We start from the raw sequence: 20,392 nt of genomic DNA, 5'->3' as shown, positions 1-20,392 counted from the left end.
AACGTGGATCCGGAACTTTCGTACCGAATAAGATATGAACCAAGGCCATGAACAGAAGTCCTTTGTTTTGAAGCGTCTATGAGCTTGAGTTGACCGCCCTCCCTTCTCAGGACACAGCTGCAAAGCAACATTTTGTATCATGTCTTTGCACATTAGGGTCAAATACAGGACACTTGAGACACGGCTTTAGCACAAAACAATGTTATAATATATTTTACCAGTTTATTGCATCTCACACAGGCTTCCTTCACACTTCTCAGCACAGGCAGCAGAGTTGATTGCCCTTACTGGGGCATGCAGTCATTAAATTTAAAGCTCACACCTCTTCTCTTGATCCTGTATCCGTAGGAAACAGGGGAGCGGATGCGGCAGCAAAGAAGGCAGCCTCACAGGGCTTCCTTTTCCCCTGGCTCAAATGCTTTCCACACCGACTGATCCTGGTCCTTATGCCAATTTTCCCACACTTCAGTCTCTTGCCGGTGCACAGCAGCGTTCCCTGTGGAAACGATCTGGTGCCATTCCTGAGTGCGGAATCTGGACAGGACCAACCAGACTGCTATAAATGAGCATGCTGAGATATTGTGCTAACCTCTCCCCTTCACTCTCAGCACTGCACGGAGAAGTGAAAGCGGTGCTTCCATCCACAGCTACTGCAATCCAGCACCACCTGAAACCAGGAGACTGGGTCCTCTGGAAGCAGAGACGCTACACAGGGCCCTTCCAAGTACTCCTGACCACTGAGACGGCAGTTAAGGTGGAAGGGAAAGCGACATGGTCCACGCCAGCCACTGCAAACGCATCCCGGATCCAGGAGGCGAAGGAGCACCTCCATCTGGTTCCGGTTAAGGGGTTGCACGGTGTAGAGCCCTCCCCCCACTGCGGTGTTCCAAGACACCAAAGAACCTGCAGAGATAGCGGAGATGGCAGAGACAGCAAAGACGACAGCCACCTGAAGAACAGCGATAGAAGACAGATCTCCAGCGCCAAAGACCACTCCACGTTGAGTTAAAACAGAAAGTCACGTAAATGAAGTTGGGTGTGTTGCCGGGTTAAGAAGAGATATAGTATGTACTATGTCGGTGCACGAAAGATTTGATTCAGCAGATCCGCCATTCTGCTGCAGTAAACCACGATCGTGTCAGGAGATACCAGCCTACACTGGCTCCAGCAACTGGAGGGAGGCATGCAAAAGAACTTACCAGCATGTCAGTGACACACAGCCTAAAACAGCACAACCTGAAATAATTTACGAGGCTGTTAAATCACAGGCCCTGACCTCTCGCAGGCCAGAACAGCCCCCCACTAAAGAAACTTGGAGGCGAGGGTTGATCTCTTTCAATTGTCCGAGAGGGGGGTCTGGGGAGGAGGGTTGTAAAGCTTACATGTTATGACCAGGGCTGTAGTGGAGGGTAAACGCACGTAAACGCCGTTTACGCACCTCTTGAATTTTGGAAATAGCGTTTACGCACCTATAAATAGCGTTTACGCACCTATAAATAGCGTTTACCCAACTCTAAGTGGCGTTTACGCACCTCAAAGTTCCCTGCGCCTTGTATAATTCCGTTGGAATAATCCGAAATAAACTTGGTGTAATTTTAAAACAGCTAAGACTACGTTTCCTATTGTTGAACATATAAACGCCGTAGTCTGAATCATTTTCATCTGCGCTGTATTACGATCTGTGAGCATCCAATCAGTGCCTTGCGGCTGCAGCAGCGACCAATCAGGATCCAGGAGGTGTGTAAACACACGGATCAGCCCAGTGGTCCCCAACCTTTCTTACTTCACGGACCGGTTTCATGTCAGACAATATTTCGCGGACCGGTCGAGAAGGTCTGACGGGGGGTAGTAGTCGTTGCGGGCGGAACGGCCGACGGGGGGGGTAGTAGTCGTTGCGGGCGGAACGACCGACGGGGTTCGCTCTGTGTTCGCTGGTCGTGCACGGTAAAAGAAAAACGCCTGGTGACGCGTAGATTAGAAAACAAGTCAGTTCTCAATGTGAAAAAAAACATGCAGTATAGGCTATTTATGATGACGTAGGTAGTACATGAGTGTTCCTTTAACTTATGTTGTCAGTGTAATTGACAGGCTGCTTTACTGGTTAACTCTTAAATTCAACATATTTTTTCAGGCAGTGAGAGGAGAGGCAATGATGCAGAGAGCACAGGGAGAGGAGAAACACCAGGTCGAATAGAGAAAGGAGAAGCACAGAGGAGCCATGAACCCCAGAACGCGTGTTCTGGGGTTCATGGCTCCAAACAGTACACTACCGCACGAGCATGACAATATTGCGTTGACTATTATGAATGAATTTGCTAACAAAAGCGATTCATACTGAACGTTGCACTTACATCTCTGTTGCAACATCATCAGTTTATGATGTGGTGGCAGACACAGAACAAGGCATTAAGGAATTGCACGACCATGACTGGAATCCTTTTGGGGAAATACAGGCATGGGTTGGATCATGAGGGGGGCTTCTCTCTTCAAGGGACTGCTATGAGTATTAGGGGCATCATTTTGTCTAAAACCCTAATTGTAACTGTTTTTAAGATCTGTTTAATGACGGTTGTTGAGTTCAACACCCAAGTACCACTATGCAGTATCCGGTTCAGAAATGGACTCCACCTAGCTATCTGGATAGCCTTGACAGTGATGATGAATGTGGTGATTGTGTGTAACTAAACAACATTTATGTGTTAGTAGAATTCTCATGTACTTGGAAGTTAATGATGTGATTTTCTGAATCTTCTGGAATTTACACCACTGATGTAGGTTCTAAGAGTTTCTTTGTTGTTGGTTCATTTTCTTTCTTAATTGTGATTTGACTGTTGTTTATAGTTTCTTAAGTTGATTCCTGATTGTCAAAAATGACAAAAAGAGAGGGATGTTGGGGGAAAATTGTTGAGCCTGCGTAGGGTGAGACACAGTGTCACAGTGTCTCCCCTACGTCGTCTGGTACTTTTCCGAACACACCTCTTTGAAGGGTGGGCTGTCCTGTGCTGAGGCAGCACAAACCTCCCTGAAGTGTATAAAACCTCCTGTTCTCCTCTTTAACATTGTCAGATCTTCCTGCTCCTTTTGGGGGAAGGACCATTCTTCCCTTTTTCAGCTGAATTGTAGTCATTTGCCTTCTGTCTGTACTTACGGATTGTGTTGATGATTTCTGTATTCTTTATCATTTTTCTATATTCTAGTTCAGTGGTTCTTAACCTGGGTTCGATCGAACCCCAGGGGTTCGGTGAGTCAGTCTCAGGGGTTCGGCGGAGGTCAAGACACACACCCGACTCATATGATCCGTGATTACACGCCCCGCTTGGCCATCATTGGCTGCAGGTGATCACGCAACATCGCTTGGCCTATCTGTGCTGCAGGGAATTTGGTTCGCTCAGTAGTCAAATTGTGACTGTCGTGATGATACGTCGTGTGATTTCTTTCTTAATATTTAATCCTTTCATACTAACTATGTCGAGCAAAAAAAGGAAGTGGTCGGACGAATATGTACAATATGGATTCACATGTATAACGGAACGTGATGGGAGTCAGCGTCCTAACTGCATGATTTGCAATGCCAAGTTGAGCAATTCTAGTCTAGCACCGGCAAAACTAAGAGAACACTTCCTTAAGCTGCATGGAGATGGACAATACAAGAACACAACGCTCGCTGAATTCAAGGTGAAGAGAGCCAGATTCGATGAAAAGGCTACTCTGCCTGTTCTCGGCTTTGTACCCATCAACAAACCGATCCTCACAGCATCGTACGAAGTTGATTACCTGATCGCAAAGCAGGGCAAACCACACACCATTGGTGAAACACTCATAAAACCAGCTGTGTTGAAGATGGCGAATATCATGCTGGGAAAAGCGGCTGCAGTTCAGTTATCCCAAATTCCTCTTTCAAATGACACCATTAGTGACAGAATAGAGGACATGAGCAAAGACATCTTGGCTCAAGTAGTTGCAGATCTGATTTCAAGCCCGGCAAAATTCAGCCTTCAACTGGACGAGACCACAGACGTTTCCAATCTAAGCCAGCTTGCTGTATTTGTGCGCTATGTGAAAGACAACGTTATAAAGGAAGATTTTTTATTTTGTAAGCCTCTTACGACAACAACTAAGGCAGCCGATGTGAAGAAACTTGTGGATGACTTCTTCAAAGACAACAATCTTTCGTGGGATATGGTTTCTGCAGTTTGTTCGGACGGAGCTCCAGTCATGCCGGGAAGAAAGTCTGGTTTTGGTTACTCATTGTTACTCATTGTATTCTGCACAGGCATGCGTTGGCAACAAAAACCTTGCCTCCAAAACTGGCAGAAGTATTAAAAATTGTTTTAATGGTTTTGTTCTTTGAACACTGATGTTGATGCACGGTTCATTTTGTGCACCAGTAAAATATATACCTATGTTTTGAATTGTATTTTTCCAATTAAGAAGGGTCCGGTGAATGCGCATATGAAACTGGTGGGGGTCAGTACCTCCAACAAGGTTAAGAACCACTGTTCTAGTTAGTAATAAATACTTAATCACAAAGCAAGCTCAAGATACTTTTGATTTCTCACAAGGGCTAGATCCGCAAATTTCCACCACACCAGCGAGGCTCAACATGTTAAGTCGTGGCGGTTTTAGACTTTTAGGTAAGTTTCGGGCAATGTTGTTTTGTATTAAACATGTCTCATCCTCTCAGACCATCAGCACCGGTTCCCCCCAAGGCTGCGTTCTTTCCCCTCTGCTCTTCTCCCTATACACCCGGTCCGTCAAGCTCTGTAGTCATGAAGTCTTCAGAACGGCTAGTCCTGACCCACCTGAAGTCCTCACCGACCCCCTCCTGGACCCCCTGCAGTTCGCCTACAGAGCCAACTGGTCTGTGGACGATGCTGTCAACATGGCCCTCCACTACATCCTCCAGCATCTGGACTCCCCAGGAACCTACGCCAGGATCCTGTTTGTGGACTTCAGATCTGCCTTCAACACCATCATCCCGTCTCTGCTGCAGGACAAACTCTCCCAGCTGCACGTGCCCGACTCCACCTGCAAGTGGATCACAGACTTCCTGTCTGACAGTAAGCAGCACGTGAAGCTGGGGAAACATGTCTCAGCCTCTCGGACCATCAGCACCGGTTCCCCCCAAGGCTGCGTTCTTTCCCCTCTGCTCTTCTCCCTGTACACCAACAGCTGCTCCTCCAGTCACCAGCCCGTCAAGCTCCTGAAGTTTGCGGATGATACCACCCTCATTGAACTGATCTCTGGTGGGGATGAGTCCGCCTACAGGTGGAAGTCTGACCATGTGGTGTCGTGGTGCAGCCAGAACAACCTGGAGCTCAACGCACTAAAGACAGTGGAGATGGTTGTGGATTTCCGGCGGAACAGAGCCCCACCTTCCCCCATTACCCTGTATGACTCCCCCGTCACTATTGTGGACTCCTTCCGTTTCCTGGGCTCCATCATCACCTAGGACCTCAAGTGGGAGCTGAACATCAGCTCCATCACAAAGAAGGCTCAGCAGAGGTTGTTCTTCCTGAGGCAGCTGAAGAAATTCAACCTGCCAAAGACGATGATGGTCCACTTCTACACGGCCATCATCAAGTCCATCCTCTGCTCCTCCATTACCGTCTGGTACGCTGCTGCCACAGCCAAGGACAAGTGCAGGCTGCAGCGTGTCATCCGCTCTGCAGAGAGGGTGATCGGCTGCAATCTGCCCTCCCTGCAGGACTTGTTCGCTTCCAGGTCTCTGAAGCGAGCTAAAAAGATCGTAGCCGACCCCTCTCACCCCGGAAAAAAACTGTTTGTGCCCCTTCCATCTGGCAGGAGGCTGAGGTCCATCAGGACTAAGACCTCCCGCCACACGAACAGTTTCTTCCCGTCGGCAGTCGGGCACATCAACAGAGCCCGGTGCCCCACTGACTGAGTATGACATTCCACCGGTCACTCCCCTTCATACTGCACATGTTACTTTAACTTAAATTTTTCACTTTGTCGTCACTCGTCACTTTGTCGTCACTCATGACTTTGTTACTTTTTTTGCTAGTGTACTTTATGCTTAATATTTTTTTTACTTGTTTAATATTTTACATTTTTAACTTTAACTTTATTCTCTTGTTTTATACTGACCCATAGCCTTATTCTACTAACCCATTGCATTAGCATTTTATTTTACTTTATTTTATTACTTGTGCACTGCTGTCTTGTTGTCTATTGTTACACTATCTACTGTCACGCACCAAACGCCAAGACAAATTCCTTGTATGTTTGACATATTTTGGCAATAAATGTTTCCTGATTCCTGGTAAGGGGTGTGGCTTAATCTTGCAAGAGTCATAACTTCCCAATGATTTGGCCTGCCCTCACCAAACTCTGCCTTTTTGGAACATTTTTTTGCCTATTTTCATGATTTCCTAGAGTTGTAAAAGACCGAACTCCTCCCAGGGATTAAACTCGATTGTTTTCAAATTTGCGCAGTGTAATCTTGAGGACCTAGGCTCTAAGAATTGCATTTTGCTGGAAGAAATTCCAAACTATGTGTGTAGGGAGCATTTTTGAAAAAACACCATATGGCATGAAATTGAAGTTGTTTTAACTTTGTCATACTTTATCCAATCTGCTCCATATTTATCATATAGCATGAACTTCTCACACTGTACACATCCATGAGATCATTTTTAACCTTAGTCATAGCGCCACCTTGGGAAAACCGGAAGTTGATTGTTTTTTTATTTTACACCCTGCTCCTCACAGGTTGTGCTCCTCAAAGGTTAATCTGAGTCACATTTTGTAGTATCCAGTAAAAAACAAAGGTGGTATTTAGAGAGGCTTTTATTTTGAAAATAGTATGATGATGATGTCCTGGTTGTTAACACCTTGGGGATGTGTACTATCCGTCTGAAGTGAAATGATCATGTAACTATTGATAGTTTCCTTTTCCAATGTAATTCGAAACTGACCAGATGTATTCTTGTGATTGACATTTTGGCTCATGTATGGTATTTTGAGAGGCTTTAATTTTGAAATAGTACATCAGAATGTCCTGCTTATCCCTTTGTGACACCTTGGGGATGAGTACCATCAGGCTGACGTGAAATTATAATGTAACTATTGATAATTGACAAAAAGTAGTCTCGTGATGGAGAATTTGACGGAAATTGGCCCATGTATGGTATTTTGAGAACCTTTAATTTTGGGGTAGTACATTAGAATGTCTTGCTTATCCCTGGGTAACACCTTTGGTATGTATACTATTAGTCTGAAGTGAAATGATCATGTAACTATTGACAGTGTCCTTTTTATTCTGACCTGAAATGGACCAAAAGTAGTCTCGTGATGAAGAATTTGAAGGAAATTGGCCCATGTATGGTATTTTTAGAGGCTTGAATTTTGGAATAGTAGAACGGAATCTCTTGCTCATCCCTTTGTGACACCTTGGGGATGAGTACCATCAGGCTGACGTGAAATTATCATGTAACTATTGATAATTGTCAAAAAGTAGTCTCGTGATGGAGAATTTGACGGAAATTGGCCCATGTATGGTATTTTGAGAGGCTTTAATTTTGGGGTAGTACATTAGAATGTCTTGCTTATCCCTGGGTAACACCTTTGGTATGTATACTATTAGTCTGAAGTGAAATGATCATGTAACAATTAATAGTTTCCTTTTTATTCTGACCTAAAATTGCCCAAAACTAGTCTTGTGATGGAGAATTTGAAGGAAATTGGCCCATGTATGGTATTTTGAGAGGCTTTAATTTTGGAATAGTAGATCAGAATGTCCTGCTTATCCCTGGATGACACCTTGGGGATGTGTACTATGAACCTGAAGTGGAATTATCATGTAGCTATTGGTCGTTTCCATTTTAAATACCATCGGAAATTGATTATAAGGCTGGTGAATGAGATTTAAGGGAAGGTTTGGTGATCTATGACATTACGCGTCACTCCACGCGGTTAACGACAACTGACTCTTGTATGCTTTGTCCGGCGGCCGCAGGAGTTCTTGGCTACTTATCTAGCCGTCCGGCCTGTGCCCCGACGTGCGGAGTTGCGGGGACCCGTCCAACGCTGCTCGCAGCTTTAATTAGGGTCCTTGCAACGAGTAGTCGTAGAGGAACCTATTGTATTTCAAGGAATTATTATTATTAGGGTCCTCGCAACGACTAGTCGTAGAGGATTCTATTGTATTTCATGGAATTATTAGGGTCCTCGCAACGAATAGTCTTAGAGGAACCTATTGTATTTCGAAGAATTATTAGGAATCAGGAATCAGGATCAGGAATCAGGAAACATTTATTACCAAAATATGCCAAACATACAAGGAATTTGTCTTGGCGGTTAGTGTGCGACAGTAGACAATGTGACATTAGACAAGACAGCAGTGCACAATTAATAAAATAAAGTAAAATGAAATGCTATTGCAATGGGTTAGTAGAATAAGGCTATGGGTTAGTATAAAACAAGTGAATAAAGTTAAACATTTTAAATATTAAAAAAGTAAAAAAAAAAATTAAGCATAAAGTACACTAGCAAACAAGTAACAAAGTCATGAGTGACGACAAAGTGACGAGTGACGACAAAGTGAAAAATTTAAGTTAAAGTGACATGTGCAGTATGAAGGGGAGTGACCGGTGGAAAATACTCAGTCAGTGGGGGACCGGGCTCTGTTGATGTGCCCGACTGCCGACGGGAAGAAACTGTTCGTGTGGCGGGAGGTCTTAGTCCTGATGGACCTCAGCCTCCTGCCAGATGGAAGGGGCACAAACAGTTTTTTTCCGGGGTGAGAGGGGTCGGCTACGATCTTTTTAGCTCGCTTCAGAGACCTGGAAGCGAACAAGTCCTGCAGGGACGGCAGATTCCAGCCGATCACCCTCTCTGCAGAGTGGATGACACGCGGCAGCCTGCCCTTGCCCTTGGCTGCAGCGTACCAGACGGTGATGGAGGAGCAGAGGATGGACTTGATGATGGCCGTGTAGAAGTGGACCATCATCGTCTTTGGCAGGTTGAATTTCTTCAGCTGCCTCAGGAAGAACAACCTCTGCTGAGCCTTCTTTGTGATGGAGCTGATGTTCAGCTCCCACTTGAGGTCCTAGGTGATGATGGAGCCCAGGAAACGGAAGGAATCCACAATAGTGACGGGGGAGTCACACAGGGTGATAGGGGAGGGTGGGGCTCTGTTCCGCCGGAAATCGACAACCATCTCCACTGTCTTTAGAGCGTTGAGCTCCAGGTTGTTCTGACTGCACCAGGACACCAGATGGTCAGACTCCCACCTGTAGGGGGACTCATCCCTACCAGAGATCAGTCCAATGAGGGTGGTGTCATCCGCAAACTTCAGGAGCTTGACGGGCTGGTGACTGGAGGAGCAGCTGTTGGTGTACAGGGAGAAGAGCAGAGGGGAAAGAACGCAGCCTTGGGGGGAACCGGTGCTGATGGTCCGAGAGGCTGAGACATGTTTCCCCAGCTTCACGTGCTGCTTACTGTCAGACAGGAAGTCTGTGATCCACTTGCAGGTGGAGTCGGGCACGTGCAGCTGGGAGAGTTTGTCCTGCAGCAGAGACGGGATGATGGTGTTGAAGGCAGATCTGAAGTCCACAAACAGGATCCTGGCGTAGGTTCCTGGGGAGTCCAGATGCTGGAGGATGTAGTGGAGGGCCATGTTGACAGCATCGTCCACAGACCTGTTGGCTCTGTAGGCGAACTGCAGGGGGTCCAGGAGGGGGTCGGTGAGGACTTCAGGTGGGTCAGGACTAGCCGTTCTGAAGACTTCATGACTACAGAGGTCAGGGCGACGGGCCTGTAGTCATTGAGTCCTGTGATCCTGGGCTTCTTGGGAACAGGGATGATGGTGGAGGCCTTGAAGCAGGCTGGTATGTGGCATGTCTCCAGGGAGGTGTTGAAGATGTCAGTGAAGACCAGGACACAACAGGATCCTCGACTAGTCGTAGAGGAACCTATTGTATTTCATGGAATTATTATTATTTTCTCTAAGGAATTTTCCCTTTTGAGTCCTTTATCATATTCAAAAAAAAAGTTGTTAAATTTGGCATGCATATCAGAACTGGTGAAAAATTTGATAATTTTGGGGTTTCGCATTTGAGTATCAAGAAATGTCCCTATAGCGCCCCTATAGGGCCACACTAGGCCAGTTTTTTCCCCCAATGCCTGATTGACTTGAAATTTGGCACACATGTGGTCTTGGACATGCTCTACAAAAAAGTCAATCATGATATGCAAATGCGCCTAACTAGATTTTCCGCCATTTTGAATTTGGTGGAAAACACGTTTTTGGCCATTTCCCCTAAACGCTATGTTCGATTGTCACAGAATTTTCTGTGAATCATTATTGGATCAATTTACCACTGCCCTATTAATATTGTGTTGATATCGTCTTGTTTTGAGAAGATATGGGCTAATGAACTTCGTAAGGGGTGTAGCTTAATCTTGCAAGAGTCATAACTTCCAAATGATTTGGCCTGCCCTCACCAAACTTGTAACACATGTGAACATTGAAACCCTGAATACACCCTGATTTTTTGTCTCGCATTCGGGTACATAGAAATGTCTCCATAGCGCCCCCTAGCATTTTGAAAAGTACCACACTAGGCCAGTTTTTTCCCCCCGATGCCTGATTAACTTAAAATTTGAAGGAAATTTGCTCATGTATGGTATTTCGAGAAGCTTTAATTTTGGAATAGTAGAACGGAATCTCTTGCTCATCCCTGCGTGACACCTTGGGGATGAGTACCATCAGGCAAGTGAAATTATCATGTAACTATTGATAGTTTCCTTTTAGTTCTAACCTGAAATTGACCAAAAGTATTGTGATGGGGAATTTAAAGTAAATTGGCTCATGTAGGGTATTTTGAGAGGCTTTCATTTTAGAATAGTGTAATGGGAAAATGATATGTAACCCTTTTAAATGCTTCATTTGTATAACCAGTTTATTAGTTGCTAGTGCTTAGATCACAAAGGCCCTGACATAAGAACTGATGTCTCCCACTTCGATTAGATGTTTCCAGCGTCATAGCTGTAGAGATTTAACAAAGTGTTTGTTATGTCTATGACCACCTTTGTTTTAGCATGTTGGGAGAGCAAGGACACGGTCAAAGCACTGACGTGTCTTACATGGATAAGATGTTCCCAGTACCCTGGCTGTGGATACTCAACAAGATGGTCAAAGGTTTCTGTTGACGCCACCGATATCTAAACTTAGGTATAAGAACTGCCTCGATGTGTTGGGGGAAGAAGGAGGTTCTTGACAGTCTACTGACCACGTAGCTGTTGTGACCCTTTTTCCCTTGCAAGGAAATAAACGGAGAAAAGACATACTTGACTCAGAGCCTTTGTTTCTTACTTAACGATTGTCTGTGCAAAATCTTCCACCACAATAGTACTTTAGAATGTCATGCTTATCCCGGGGTGACACCTTGAGAATGTGTTCTATGAACCTGAAGTGGAATTATCATGTAGCTATTGGTAGTTTCCTTTTAATTCTATGATGAAATTGACCAAATGTAATCTCGTGATGGTGAATTTTGATCCTTTCACTGCATGTTACGTGAGATAAAATATTTTGAAGTGGATGCGGGCAACCACTGGTAGCCAGTGAAGAGAGTGGAGTAGTGTGGGAGAATTTAGGTAGGTTAAAGACCAGTCGAGCTGCTGCATGCTGCATGAGCTCCAGATGTCGTAGAGTTGTGGGAGGGAGACCAGCCAGGAGAGAGTTTATGAATACTTGTAGGGGGCACTATCAAGCCAAAATGCATTTTGGAAGCATTGAAATCATATGAAGTAACTACATCTTTAACTGTAAAGGCCAGATGCAGCAACACAGCTGACGGTAACCGTGTTGCGTCACTTCCTGTTGCCAGCGTGTTTGCTGTCATCGAACTTTTCACAGCTCTAGCTATACTGAGTTGACTGTAGCGTGATATTTTTCATCACAAACAGTGAATTCTTATCTATGTGAGGCGTTGTTAAACACCTCACCGTCTAGCAAATTTTCGCTCCATCGAATAGTTGCTTAGACGTTGTTTAGCGTCAACGTTACTTCTATTAGCGTTTGCATTAGCTTAGCAGCTAACCTGGTGATGTCTTGTCTACCTCTCCTGTCTACCTCTCCTGCTCTTTCTTGCTCGGTGTGTCACATGTTTAGCTATTCCTCTGCCTCCCTTACGGATAATGGTACATGTAAGAAGTGTAGTATATTTGATAAATTGGAGGCGAGGCTTAGTGAGCTAGAAGCACGGCTCCGCACCATGGAAGCTCAGTCGTTAGCCGCTCGTTTCTCTGGCCCCCTCCCAAACTTGACCAGTGACGACATGTAGCCTACAGCCGCATGTCGTCATTCCGCCGCTGGTTCTCGAGGTAGTGCCCAGTAAATAATGTGGGCTACGTTGATCACTGGAAGACGTTTTGGGGAGAGCCTGGTCTGATTAGGAGGGACGGCATCCATCCCACTTTGGACGGAGCTGAACCTCTTTCTAAGAACCTGACCCAGTTTCTTAGTGGACTTAATCCATGACCCAGAGTTCAGACAGGGAGCAGAGTCGCAGTCTTACACACTTCTCTGCGCTTCGATCTGAGCAGTCACTCAGCATAATGAACCCTATAGAGACCTTGTCTGCCCCACAGACACAGTTATCTAAGTTAAAGGTAAACAACCGAGGAGTTATAGTAAATAACTTAATTAAAGTTAAAACTACTAATGCAATAGTGCAACAAAATAGGAGAATTAAAGGGGGTCTTTTGAATATCAGATCTCTGTCATCTAAAGCTGTTTTGGTAAATGAACTAATATCAGATCACCATGTCGATATGTTTTGTCTTACTGAAACGTGGTTGTTGAATGGGGAATATTTCTGTTGAAAATGAAGCGACTCCTCCGAGTCACGTTAATACTCATATTCCCCTGAGGCACAGGCCGAGGGGGGGGGAGTGGCAGCTATTTATGACTCCTGCCTTTTAATAAACTTTAAACCTAAGACTCATCTTATAACTCATTTGAAAGCCTGGTTTGCAGTCTTTCGCAACCGACCTGGAAAATAATCCAGCCGGTTCTCTTTGTAATAGTGTCCAGGTCCTTATTCAGAATTTCTTTCTGAATTTTCACAGTTCTTAACAAGTTTGGTCCTTAAAACGGTCAAGGTAATTATTGTGGGTGACTTTAACATTCATGTGGATGTCGACAACGACAGCCTTAGTACTGCATTTCTTTCATTGTTAGATTCAATTGGTTTCTGTCAGTGTGTAAATAAACCAATCACTCTTTTAACCCCACTCTCGACTTGGTTCTTGTGTATGGGATTGGGATTGAACATTTAACAATTTTTCCACAGAACCCTCTCCTGTCGGACCATTGTCTGATAACCTTTGAATTTCTACTATCAGAACCACCTCCTCCTGCCAAGGGTTTCTACAGTCGACGCTTATCGGATACCTACCGCTGTAGCCTCATTTAAGGAAGCCATTCCTTCTGCTCTAAGTTCAGTGCCCTGCCTCAAGATACAAGAAGACTCCTGTGAGAACATCAGTCCGTCCCAGATCGATAATTTTGTCGATACTGCTACAGGCTCTTTGAGAAAGGTGCTGGACGCTATTGCTCCTCTGGAAAGAAGAATAGCAACAAGAAGAAAGTCTGCTCCGTGGTATAACCCTCAAACATGGAACCTAAAGCAAACTGTGTGGAAACTTGAACGATTATGGCGTTCCACCAAATCAGAAGGATCTAGGCTAGTTTGGCAAGACAGCCTTAAAACATATAAGAAGGCTCTCCGTAACGCAAGAGCATCTTATTACTCATCATTAATAGACAAAAATAAAAACAACTCCAGGTTTCTCTTCAGCACTGTAGCCAGACTGACAGAGAGTCTCAGCTCTGTTGAGCCGTGTATTCCTTTGGACCTCCCTAGTAACGACTTCATGAACTTCTTCAATGATAAGATTCTGACTATCAAAGAGAAAATTGATGGTCTCCTGCCTTCAACCAGTGCCGACCTGTCCTCCGATGTAGGAACCTTGGATGCATCAGTGGGCCCTGATGCCTGTTTGGATGCCTTCTCTTCCATCAACCTTGATCAACTGACTTCTTTATTTTCAAAGTCTAAATCTTCTACTTGTCTCTTGGATCCGATTCCGACCAAGCTGGAAGTTTTTCCTTTAGTTAGCACATCCTTATTAGATATTATGAATCTGTCTTTGTTGACAGGACATTTACCACAGTCCATTAAGGTAGCAGTAATTAAACCTCTTAAGAAACCTACTCCAGAGGTGTTGGCTAACTACAGACCTATCTCTAAACTTCCTTTCCTCTCTAAGGTCCTTGAGAAATCCGTCGCTTTCTACAAAACAATGCTTTGTTCGAGGATTTCCAGTCAGGATTTCGAGCGCATCACAGTACAGAAACAGCACTGGTGAAAATTACGAATGATCTTCTACTTGCATCGGACCAAGGACTCATCTCTTTTCTTGTCTTGCTGGACCTCAGTGCCGCATTTGTAACCATAGACCATTGTATCATTTTCATCAGTTTAGTAAAGATTGGAGCATACTTAGTCCCTCAAAAGGACTTCTGCTTTGACCTGAGGATATTTTAATATTCAAGGACAGACAGCAGGGACACCTGAGGCTTCAGGTGTTAAGAGAGGTTGCCTCACACCACAGTTGGTGTCTCTGCAGGCTGAACGACAACGAGGACTGAAGCAAGTTGCACCCTAGTCTCCAGCATTTTCTTTTCTCATTCCGTGTCCCAGGATTTGGCCAAATCGGCTTTCAAGCAACCCAAAGATGTAGATGCAGAGAAAGAAGGCAGGAAGAAAGGTTTGGTGAGGGCAGGCCAAACCATTTGGAAGTTACGAGTCTTGCCAGATTAGGCGCACAAGACTACATTTTAATCAACAATTAATTGCAGCGCACCCTATTCTTCAAATATTCTGAAAGAATTAGGGTGTGTTCAGGGGTTCAATGTTCACATGTGTTACAACTTTGGTGAGGGCAGGCCAAACCATTTGGAAGTTAAGACGTTAGATAAGTTCATTAGCCCATAACTTCTCAAAACAATGAGATATAAACACGATCCTAATGGGGAACTTGGGGACATTGCACTCCATTCATTCTAATGGAGCACATTGCACTCCATTCATTTTAATGGAGCACGAGACTACATTTTAATCAACAATTAATTGCAGCGCCCCCTATTCTTCATGAAACGGCCAAGCAGGCAAAAGAAGGGTAGCCACAAAGGCTAGCTAGCAAACTAAGCACATGACCCATTTTTCTCGGGCTGTTTTAGGCACGTGTCAGCAGTTGGGTCCTGTAACTAGTGCAATGCTAGCTACCCCCCCCCCCCCCCCCTCCCACCGTTGACTGTATTGTTCCCCCACTCGATATTCTCTGGCTGTTTTAGCCACTTGTCAGAAGTTAGATTGTGCTATTACTATTGCAAACTAGCTAGCTTCATGCTAATGGAGCACGAGATGGAGCACAGAGCCGCTTCTTTCGCGACCGACACATCACTACTCGCTAGCGCCATGTTAGCTAGCGCCATGTTCTCCCCACGTAGGTCTGTGTGTCTGTCAGACTACGTAGGGGAGGGAGAGTGAGTACTGGCACGAGCCTGTGTGGTCGTCATGGAGACGGCGCAGCTGCTGTTTTCGCGGGCTGATCATAGGGCTGAGTAAACGGATTTTACCAAGAAACCACACCTCAAACAAGTGTCCTCCACGCAAAACTATAACAGCTATCCAAAAAATAAGAAGTTTGTGCAAGACCCAAGACTCTACCGAACGCAGGGAGGTTTTTTTTATGTCTGTCCGGTAATAAATACTTCTCCTGTCGCAGTTTACAAAACGTGTACCTTCTGCATTTTTTGAGAAATATGTCGCCAGATTTGTATTGGAGCCTAAGGGGCTTTTAGCAGAGGTTGTGTGACTGTTGGTCTCCGTAGGCCAAAACTAAAGAACTCTGGGATTCCATAGCCACATGACTACAAGCAGCACAACCATGCCATCACGTTAAGCTAAAAATGAAGCCTCAAAAGTGTATACTTTGGCTCTGAGGACCGAAGTTCCGTATTTTTTTAACCAGATTCTGACGCTGCCCCACGCTCTGGCATCTCCAGGTCTCACTCTAAGAAACACAACGGAGCGAAGAACTAGTGAAACATAATCAGTGATTATGAAAAAAGTAGAAAAGATATCAACAAGCAGTTTTTTTCATAACACAGTTGAGACATGTGTCAACATTTGAAAGTTTAAATTGTGTCTGTAGCTGAAAGATTGGCGAAGCTGAAAAATCTGAAAGTTAAAGAAGTTTAAGAGGATTTGAACACGATCTCCATTGGAAAACCATTAGAAGAAATATTCATGATTACTGATTTATATAAGGCAAGGCAATTTTATTTGTGTAGCGCTTTTCATAAACGAGGCAGACTCAAAGTGCTTCACATCATAACATTTCATACAATAAAGTGAAATCAAATGCAGGAATTAAAAGACAATTAAAAACAGCAAATAAAATGATAAATTACAATATTATTTAAATTGTTTAATTAAAGGCAGAGGTTAAAAGTGCAATGTAGGTCAAATTTAGCAGAAGGCAAACCTGAACATAAAAGTTTTCAGTCTTGTTTTAAACGTGGTCAGAGTTGGGGCAAGTCTTAAATCTTCAGGAAGTTTATTCCAGCTGTTTTTTGCGTGGTAACTAAATGAGGCTTTGCCATGATTTGTATTTACTCTGGGAATCACTAACAGATTGGTGTCAGAAGATCTTAGTGATCTTGAAGGCTTGTGTAGTGGAACCATATCAGTGATATACTTTGGCCCTAAACCATGTAGTGATTTATATGTGAGCAGTAGGATTTTGAAATTGATTCTCTGACATACTGGGAGCCAATGTAAGGGAGACCTGCAAGGAAACCATTACAATAGTCCAGCCTACTAGTTATAAAGGCATGTACAAGTGTTTCTAAGTCTTGAGCTGACATGAGCCCTCTAAGTCGTGCTACATTTTTGAGGTGGTAATAGGCCGATTTTGTTACTGATTTGATGTGACTCTCCAAGTGTAAATCTGAATCCATAATAACCCCCAGACTTCTGGCTTTATTTGATGTTTTAAGGGACAGAGAGTGAAGGTGTTGGGTTACTTTAAACCTTTCTTTTTTTAGCACCAAATACAATGATCTCAGTTTTGTCTTCATTTAGTTCAAATTTTGACACATCCAGTCTTTGATTTGCTCAATGCACTGGCACAGAAGATCTATGGGGCGATTGTCGTTTGGTGAAAGCGCTACATAGATTTGGGTGTCATCAGCGTAGCAATGGTGGTCAATTTTATTTTTTTGCATGATTTGTCCTAGTGGGAGCATGTAGATGTTGAATAAAGTCGGCCCTAAGATCGAACCTTGGGGGACTCCACACGTTACGTCGGTTGTTTCTGATACAAAGTCACCAATGGAAACAAAATAGTTCCTGTCTTGTAGATATGACCTGAACCAGCTTAAGACTGTGCCTGAGAGCCCCACCCAGTTTTCCAACCTGTCCAAAAGTATTGAGTGGTCGACTGTATCAAATGCAGCACTGAGGTCTAATAGCATTAATATTGAAGTTTTGCCAGAGTCTGTGTTAAGACGGATGTCATTTACAACTTTAATAAGGGCCGTCTCGGTGCTATGAAGAGGTCAAAATCCTGACTGGAAATTGTCGTGGCAGCCAGTTGAAGCCAGGAAGTGATTAAGTTGTTGTAGGACAACTTTCTCAATTATTTTACTTATGAAAGGTAGATTTGAAATTGGTCTGTAGTATGAATGTATAAATGTATGTATGTATAAATTCAAGCTTAAGAGGTAGAAAGCTGAAAAGTCATAGCCCCCCTCTCCTGAATGAGTTGAATATTTTAAAATTTGAACGGTTTTAATAGCTGAAAGTGTGAAGGAGTTGAAAGGTGCGACGGAAGAAATATAAGCGGATGGCGGAATAAAGAATAGAAGAACAATACTTGGAATGCTTACATTCATACAACAGATACATAAATTAGCACATTATTTGGACAATTCTACAAGAGGATCTGGTGCACATATAGCAGGACTGTTGTTGCATATTGGCTACAAGAGACCGTGATGCAATCAATGAGCCTCTTATTAAGACCATTCCTCTCTGGTGAAAAGGAATTGCCATTACAACCCGTGAGATGCTCTCTCAGCATCTAATGTGTGGCAGTCATGGGAGTAGTTTACTGAGTTGTCCACAAAATGCCAGCCAAGCGTATGATATTATCAGAGGAGATCTGAGAACAAATAAAAACCAACCTGTTCTAAACCTTACAAATGTGTCCCAGTTTATTCCCTGTTGCAGTGACATTATGTGAACTGTCAAGAAGTAAAAATGGACCCAAACTGTTGCCTAGCAATGCAATTGCACAGATGGCATGCTTGGCTTCAACACATTCATTTCCCTTATCTTTAAAAACTGTTGATCTTGCTCTTGATAAATCAAACAATGTTATTATACATTCATCCTGAGTTGGAAGTTAGTGGACTGAAAAAGCAATAATGTTCGTACTTGGCATGAGGCCCTTTTAGCTCAGTGTGCACCATGTTATTGGTATGTTGGGAAAACAGCAGATTCACAGCAGTTGTAAACCGTAGACCTCATAAATTGATCTGGTTTGATTTTTTTCAGTTCAATAATTAATAATCTCATAGAAGCTCCATTGCAGAACAGCTATGCCATTTTTTTCCCTGTGTTTCGCAGCAAGCTTAGGAAAAATTGTGTCTTCAGTTCCAACAGGAGTCCTTTGTCCCGTGGCCTTGTTCGGATGGAGGACAAAGGGCCAGCATCGTGCTCGTATTGTGTGGAGTGTGTTTCAAGTTGCTCCACTTCTCGGTATCCCCATCCTCCTCCACCTCCAACTTTTGTCACCCACGTTATCTGCAACCAACTCAAACACAGCACTTTGTCTCCATGGATATGCAGACCTACTGTCAAAAATAAAATCTCTTAAAACCTGTCTGTGGCGAGCGGCAGAGAAAAGAGCGTACTTCCTTGATCTGTCGTGATTACATTCAAAGATGTGGGAAAAAAAGGATAATTACCCTCAAGCAAGAAGAAAAGCATCTTATTATGATCAGATATAATGCACATACTGAAGACTAGAGTAAAGGAGAACAGGTCAAACAGAAGCATTTTAGAATAGTTTGATCAACAATTCATCTATTCACAGAAGAGATTCATAGCATATGAATTAATCACCTTTCTCTCCATCCTCTTCGAATCTAGAGGCACTGCAGAAGAAGCTGGACGAGCTTGAGTTGGACGATCAGCAGCGGAAACGTCTGGAGGCCTTTCTGACACAGACGCAGAAGGTGGGCGAGCTCAAGGACGATGACTTTGAGAAAATCTGCAAGCTCGGTGCAGGCAATGGAGGAGTCTCCCACCGCCCCTCCGGTCTGATTATGGCAAGGAAGGTAAGCTGTATCCATGGCAGTCGGACGCGGGTAGGACTTAAAAGCTCAAAGGCAAATTTCTCTGTGGAATCGAATGGTTCTCATCTACCAGTATTTCGCAAACATGACATGTGGATTAGTGAGCACAGTGTCCAAGTGCGACTGTATAATATTACCACGTTTTATAATAAAATAATTGTATGTCTGTTGTGTAGCGTTTACACAGCGTTGTGTAGGGAACACATTACTCCGTTCAGTAGGAGATCTGGAGTATGGGTCTGTCCCTGGTTGAAATGGCGATCGGGTGCTTTTATATTTCCAACCTCCGCCAAAGCTGCTTGCGAAGTCACCTCGCCCTCCCAACTCCTCATTGTGGTTAAATGACCTGGTGTTCTTTTTAAAGTTGTAAAAAATCAAGTTTTCTCTGCGGGGACACCCTGAAAAGTTTGATAAAATGAAGACGCTGTCACTGGACCTATAATGTTGATGTATGAACCACTACTGATTTCTGGTTGTCTGTACTGTCCTCCTGCACCGTATGTAATACTTTGTCTATACTTTAGCTACCTACACTGTGATGTGCTTTTTTAGCAAATGAGGCGGCGCAATTTTTTCTGTGTTGGGAGAGATTTGGGGGTAGGAACTAAAATGTGGGCGAGGGGGAGAGAAAAAGTAAAATGTGTAAAAGTGTAATGTATAACTACACTCTGCTTTTGATAATAAACATAACTTACAAAAAAAGAGTGAGATCGCTTACTCAGTCTTGGCTAGCCCTTAGGGATGATGGTTTATGCCAGTTGTCGTGCAGCTCGTCCAGCTTGCGGAAAGCAGCTTTAAATCCAGATGCCTCACAAGGTTCTTGTTCTACAGTGATGCCATCAATGTCAAGAGAGCTTGAAAACATAAAAAACGGTAAAAATGATCGTTGTCATTTAAATGGCTACTTGTTCAAACGTCATAGCCAGGAAT

The sequence above is a fragment of the Gasterosteus aculeatus genome, chromosome Y (genome assembly GCF_964276395.1).
Source record: "Gasterosteus aculeatus chromosome Y, fGasAcu3.hap1.1, whole genome shotgun sequence".
NCBI lineage: Eukaryota > Metazoa > Chordata > Actinopteri > Perciformes > Gasterosteidae > Gasterosteus > Gasterosteus aculeatus.
This window is presented reverse-complemented; position numbering follows the sequence as displayed.